Consider the following 7,885-nt stretch of genomic DNA (forward strand, 5'->3'; position numbering starts at 1 on the left):
CTGAACCCTAAAAATGCCCCTTTACCCAAAAACTGAAAACTGACCCTGAACCCTAAAAATGCCCCTTTACCCAAAAACTAAAAACTGACCCTGAACCCTAAAAATGCCCCTTTACCCAAAAACTGAAAACTGACCTTGAACCCTAAAAATGCCCCTTTACCCAAAAACTGAAAACTGACCCTGAACCCTAAAAATGCCCCTTTACCCAAAAACTAAAAACTGACCCTGAACCCTAAAAATGCCCCTTTACCCAAAAACTGAAAACTGACCCTGAACCCTAAAAATGCCCCTTTACCCAAAAACTAAAAACTGACCCTGAACCCTAAAAATGCCCCTTTACCCAAAAACTGAAAACTGACCCTGAACCCTAAAAATACTCCTTTACCCAAAATTTATCAATATTATTTAATTACCAAATAATTATTAATTAACAATAACAATAAAGTAAATATATTAGCACATTAGCTGTAATTATTTTAATAATTAATATTATTTTTTCCCAATTAATTACTTAACAATAACACAAAATTATATATATTAAAATGTACTCTAATTAATGTAATTAACTAATTACAATTAATTAATTACCAATTAATTACTAATACAAAATATGTACAAAATTATATTAATTAATTAACTAATTATTATTAATTAAGTATCAATTAATTATAAATATTTACAAACATATGTTAATTAATTAATTATTATTAAATTACTTCCCACCCTATTCCCCTATAAACCCACAACCCGCTACAGAATTACATTACGCAATTATTAAAAAAACAAAATTCATTTAATAAAATATTTTATAACATTAATACACACTTTTCACACATATTATTACATAAAAATACACTATAAAATATTATATATTATTAAAAATTCGATATTTTTGCTATCTATATTTTATACAGTCGATATTACTTCACTTACCTGAAAAACGATATTTTTGTAGTCGATATTATGTCCAGTCGATATTTTGTCCAGTCTATATTTAAAACTCGATATTATGTCCAGTCGATATTTTGGAGTCGATATTTTGTCTGTGCACCAGGTCAGAGACAGAAAAACACTCCAAAAAGATTAGTTAAGTGATTGAGACACAGAGACAAAGGATTTGCTTGCACATGCATCAAGCTATTTTGTGATCGCAAACAATGCGACTCGCAAAAAAAATACAGTTTCAGATTGCGAAATAGGCCTTTCCAATGCAACAACACAATTCTGCGAAATGGCAGATAAATTGCGAAAATAAGAATCGCAATTTTGCGAGTACCCACATTGCAATTCCTTAGTTGCGAGTCGCAAGTAAAGAATCGCAAAGCTATGCAAATGAAATCACAAATACCGATTTCCATGTAAATCGCAATTGTGCGAATGCAATTTACCGAATTTTACAGGCAGGTGGTAAACAGGTGAAAACAATCTCAGCAGGTGCAGACCATTAGCAAAGTATTTAATCAGGCCTAGGAGGCCTCAGAATGTTTCACAATGGCAGCGCTCTATGTCATGGCAAGGAGGATGAGGCTATGAGCAGCAGCACAGAGAAGGAGGAGATTACAGGAGCTAATTTTTACAGTGCGCATCACATTGTTGGGGCAGACTGAAGAGATCTATGACAAGTACAGGCTAAATGCTGCCATGATCCTTGATTTGATTGCAGAATTGGATCCCCTACTGCAGCGCCAGACTCACAGGACACATGCAATTCCCACTCATGTGCAGGTCCTATGTTCCCTGCACCTACTAGCATCAGGCAGCTTTCAGGGTTTTGTAGCTGTAGCTGGAGGTGTGTCACAAAGTTCCCTGTCACGTTTCTTTAATGCATTCCTTCATGCCATGTTGACAACGATACACCACCAGATTAGCTTACCCGCAACCCCACAAGAATTGCTTAAGACTAAACTAGACTTCCATCAGGTAGCCCGGTTTCCCCATGTAATAGGTTGCATAGATGGGACTCATGTTGCTATTTGTCCATCATCAGTGAATGAGTACATCTTTAGGAACCGCAAATCCTATCATCTGCAATGCAAATAATATCATCACTGACATTGTGGCACAATACCCTGGCAGCACACATGACTTGTACATATTTAGACACAGTGGCATACACACTCGTCTCCTTGGGGGTGAATTTGGAGAAGGACATCTGCTTGGTAAACATATGTTAAATTATTTCTGACACTATGGCCTAATGGAAATGCCTATCTGTTACTAACGGTTCGCTTACTACACTGTAGGTGAAAGCGCATATGTTGTGCACAACTACATTCTGACACTATACCTCAACCCAGCTACCCCAAGTGAGCAACGATATAATGCAGCGAACATTGCAACACAAAACGACATAGAGCGCACCTTTGGCCAGCTGAAAAGTAGGTTTCGCTGCCTCCACAAGACTGGCGGGCGTTGCAGTAGCGAGCAGACACCTGCTGCAGAATTGTGGCCACATGTGCCATGTTGCACACCATCGCTACTAGGAGAGGCATACCCTTGGAACTGTCAAACAGCGAGCCTGAGGAGGACAACCAGCCCGGACAAGCACTACAAGCAGCAGCTGTGGCAAGCTTAGCAGAAGGGAGAAGGATACGTGCAGATATTACACAACATTTTTTCTGAGGTGAGTAATGAGACACAACACAGCATGTTTGAACTGTACAGCATGTATTTTCATATAGCAATGTGTTTGTGTTACTGCACACATATCAGGTGCTAAATAGCACAGTGAGTGTAAACAACATAAATGAACAATCCATCAACATCTTCTATGTCAGTTAGTACTATAGCATTGTCAATGGTTACATCACCATATGTGAATTAGTCTGCCATGGCAACACTATTTTCTATGACCACGCACTCACAAACGCCTTTCGGTGGCCTCATTCATGTCCCTCATGGAGGCTTCGGAAGGTGTGGTACTCCTAGTGGTGCGCCTCCTGTGTGTTATCACTGGCACCAACAGACTACTGAGGCTGGACACCTCCACACTCCCCACTCCCCCTGTTGCATTGCTGCCCCGAGCAGTAGCAGTCTGTATGTCATCTGTGCCCTTGACCTGCTCCTCAGGCTCTGATTAGTGCTGTGCCGGACATGTGACTCGGGTCTTGTCGTGGCTGTACCTCCAGGCTGGGATGTCTGGGAATCATGAACGCTCTCTTCCTCAAGTTCCATGGACAGAAGTGGTGGGACTGGGGACCTGCTTCTAGTGGGTGCAGGGTATGTGGTTTGTGGGGCCCTAGGTGTTTCCACATCTGCCTCAGCCAGAGTCTCCTGTGTGTCTTTGCCTTCACTTTCCTCCAACGCCTCTGCTGGTGCATCTGTGATGTTAAACAGTGCAATTTTTAGTAATTCTTACATGAATGTAGTGTCACATTCAGCATTTTATTGTCTCATTAAATGACTATCTATCACACAGTGTTCACATGTTTTACTCCCTAGTTGTAATTGCCTACCAACTTGCCTTCCCTGTCTGTTACTCCCATAATACATTTGGGTGTTGCAAGTAAAATGTGGACTGGATTTTGATTCTGAACACTAGAGCTGAACTGACTTGATGTTTCACAATTTATATTCTGCTTTAAATGGACATTTGCATGCATCTTAACTTGTGAAGTACTGGCCGCTGCTGAGTTGTCCAACTGCGTCACTCCGACCACAGCTTCAGGCTGGAGTGTGGACTCGACTAGGTCCTCCAGGGGTGTGTTCCCAGGCAGTGTTGCAGGTCCCCCTCCAGTCTTCTTTGCCTCCTTGAGCCTCACCCCAATCCTCTCCTTGGTACAGCTGCGCAGGTCATACCACCTTTTTTTGAGGTCGACAGTATTGCGGTGGGTGACCCCCACTGCGTTAACTTTGGATTGTATCCTGAGCCAGATTTCTTTTTCTCTGACTCAGGGACCTGGAGCGATAGTTTGCCAAAAACCTTATCATGGCTCCTCACAACCTCCTCAATGAGGATTCTATATTCTTCTCACTAAATTTGTTTTTTCTTTTTCTTCTTGCTGCTTTCTTCCCCGCTACTCCTGATTCCATCTTTTTGCCACAGAGCAGTATATGCAGGGCACAAATATGTATCTCCAGCAGTGCTCCTGCACTCTGAAACCTCCTCTGACTCTCAGTGCACTGAAATCAGCATGGGATGCATCACTTCCTGATGTCATAAACATGCACCAAAAGCTACACCCAATTTGCGATTTCTTTATTACTGATTTCGCTAATAGGGATATTGCATATTACGTTTACTTTATTTGTGATTCAGTACTATGTAATCTCTATTTGCGATTCACTACTTTTGGCGATACATTTCCTGCACTGGATTCTGCGATTCCTTATTAGCGATACATTAAAAATCGCTATTAAGGATTTGCAAAATCCAACTTTGATGCATGTGCACCACAGAGACTAATGAAGAAGGTGGTAAAAAGAGGGGCAGTGACCTTGGTTTCAAGTGCATCTACTAATAAATGTGGATGGCATAACATCAGTGTTCACCCAAGTAGAATCTCTTGGAGTCATTTATGGGCAACCTGCCCAGACCAGGCACAGAAGGTTAATTGATCCATGTGCCCTAGTTTGTGGCCAGTTGGGGCTTCCTTCTATCATACCCTTGGAAATGGACCACATTGATGACTCCTGAGTGGTGGGCTGTCCTTTGGCCACTTCTATGCAGATAACAGTTGACTTTCAAATTTTTCCATCACTTTTCTAGTTCCAGGCAGAGTAAATTTTTGCATCCTTCTCTTCCATCCTATTCTTCCCTCACTTTTCCGTAGATCCTTCTCTCCTCTTGGAAGACCATTCTCAGACATAATTTTCTTAGTAGAGGACTATTCTTCTGGAGACAAAAATGCTTCTGAACCCTTCATTCCTACTTTGACAAAGAGCACCATCCAGCCGAAAAGGGTACTGCCTGGAGTTTGATTCCCACCTTAAGTCATTTGCTTTCCTTCCTTGGTTATATGGTTATATTACCATAACACCGTCCCAACATTTTGTCCAATCCATCAATGTTTAATTATATACCATTATGTTGGAAGTCCAAGGTTCCACACGGCTCCCTTGGCTAGTTGCCTAATGGCCTTCTTGTATGAGGGGATGCTCGATGTGGATGTTTTTCTCCTGTTTCAAGGTCGATTTTCCGCTGGTTCTACTACTTGTTACTTTCTCTTGGAGCACAAAAGCTGAATACTGACTGCAGTTTTTCATTTCTTGAAACGTGTTTGATGAGTTATCTTTTTATAATATTTTGCTGTTTGATAATGACTAGAAAGGAACATTATAAAAAAATAGTTTACATTTTGAATATTTGGTTACAAACCTCGTACTTTAATTAAATGGCTCACCATGACTATTTTAAATGATTATCAACGGCTGAAATATGAACACATTTATACTGCTGTTATAAAAGGCATTTGAAAAATAACTATTTGCATTATAATTTTAATAAAAATTACATGACAGAAGAACAATTTTTAATATGACGTATATAATATGAAATTAAATTCAATAAACTAGTCAGTATATAGGAAGTAAACCTAAATAGACAATAGCTCATATCTATAATCAGTTGTGCAATTTAAATGATTTAGAACATATAAATATAATAAAGTAAATGCGTTTTTTTAATTTAAGTTTTGCAGTATTGCATGGTAGAGTATATCTTTCCACTGTATGTGATTATGGATCTTGATAATGTGGGCAAAATATTTAGAAAACACAAGGAGATGGTGGACGGAGCACTGAAACTTTTCAGACACTTACTCCCAGTCACAGATCTGGGTTGAATTAATCATCGTTCTTTAGCTCACTTCGCCACCTCAGTTCAGACCCAGCTATATGCAAATCTGTCTTGACCCTGTGCCTCATGGGAACAGTCCAGCTCAAACTGCCAAGCCAGGTCTTCCCTGAATCAGAAACAAGCCTCCTGGGACCGGTTTCGAGGTAACACCCTTCTTCAGCCAGGCTAGCTTGAATCCAGTAGCAAAGTGAGCAAGGGACCCACGTCTGGGCATACCCTGCCAACTTAGAGCAAACAAAGCAAACACAAGGAGATGATGGACAGAGCGCTGAAAAGTGTTTATTTACTCACCTGTACAGTTAAAGACATACCACCGCACTTATTTAAACATATACTAACACATACTTACACTCTAATACAATAACTAATACAAGCACACACTGATCCATACTGGCACTCTCACAATCGCTCACTCTCACATATAGTCATTTATACAGTCTAACACTAATATATACTGCCTTTCACATATGCAGTTACTCACACATGTACCACTGAGGCATCCATTCACTCACCAAGACACTCATACACACACTCACCCAGCCATACAGCCCTTCACAGATACAGACTTGAACACATATACCCAGTGAATTACCTACTCACACATTTATGCACAGTCAAACCCCCCACCCACACAGACACTCAGGCACCCATACAGATACACAGACAAGCAATCAATAGCTCATATAGATCTTCATTTAGCTGCTAACCAAACCCTGCAACCGCTTACACACCAACTGACAACCTAAACTGTGTATAAATGTTTGTATCAGTTGCTAACACATGCATTAAGCAAGACACAATTAATCACTCAGTTATACAGTCAGTCACACACCTACTTAATCATCCATCCTGACTCTTATACACCAATTCCTTCTTAAATACACCTGGGGATATATAAATATATGAATATATATATATATATATATATATATATATATATATATATATATATATATATATATATATATATTTATATTAAAACATATTTTCCATTACGCTGCCACAGTTGGAGGTGCACGCAATGACAGGAGAAATCAGCCACCACGGTTTAAGTCCTTTATTGAGGCACAACGGGACACAGCGCTGGATATTTCATTAAGCCCCAACGCCTTTCGGAGCTCCTTATGCTCCTTGCTCACGGGGCGGGCATGCAGCTGCAGACGTAGGAAGGGAACAAGTCCCTGGTTCGTCCTGTTTCATAGCAGTTATTGCTGACGTCATCTTTGGACTTATGGTGAAGAACCGGGTTTTAGAACCCAGCGGCGCCAGGGGAAACGCCCGATGTCTTCGGGTTCACCTGTCTTAGAATACAGAGACACGGGATACTTCTCGGTGATGTCAAAGACCAAGTTTATTGGCTGCAACCAGGAACAGAGGTCTACGAAGCACAACACAGGTGGTTCGCTAGAGACTGCACAAATTCATAGAGCGAAGCATTGTCTTTTATGCTAAAAATCACATTTGTGGCTAGCATCAGGCTACGGATATGTGAGCACAGAAGTAATATCAGGTGCAAAAAAGCCACGACAAGAATGAGTGACCATTTCCTCCAGACCAATCACACCACCAACGACCTGAAATGGACTGTGATTGAACAAATCGTTGGGGGCCCCAATATATCTGAGAGACTGTTTGAAAAGGAACAGCGTTGGGTGTATCGCCTTGGCACCCATACTAATGGCCTTAATGATGACATACCTTGGGGTTCTGTTCTCAAATAAATGACTGAAATGAATATCTGTTATCCCAAGATCTGTATCTGTTCCCACCAACTCCCTTTGTCTGCTACGGTGTTACTTTAACTTTCTTAACTTTCCTAGATCAGTTTTTACCACTCCACTGGTCTTGATAACACCCATCCTGAACTCATGAGCCAGTTATACTTTTCACTGACTCTGATTATACCCCTCACGCGCACACCAAATTGCGCTCTTGTGTTTCCATCCGTGTTCTAGTCTCACCTCGTCTGCGCATGCGCATTACGAGTAGTGTCACTATCCCGAATTCCGAAGGAAATCATGTCTGCGCATGCGCCTCAATCCGCGCGTAATTCCCGGAAGTGAGTACCCTGCCCGGACCAGGCTAGCA

The sequence above is a fragment of the Lissotriton vulgaris genome, chromosome 3_1 (genome assembly GCF_964263255.1).
Source record: "Lissotriton vulgaris chromosome 3_1, aLisVul1.2, whole genome shotgun sequence".
Lineage (NCBI taxonomy): Eukaryota > Metazoa > Chordata > Amphibia > Caudata > Salamandridae > Lissotriton > Lissotriton vulgaris.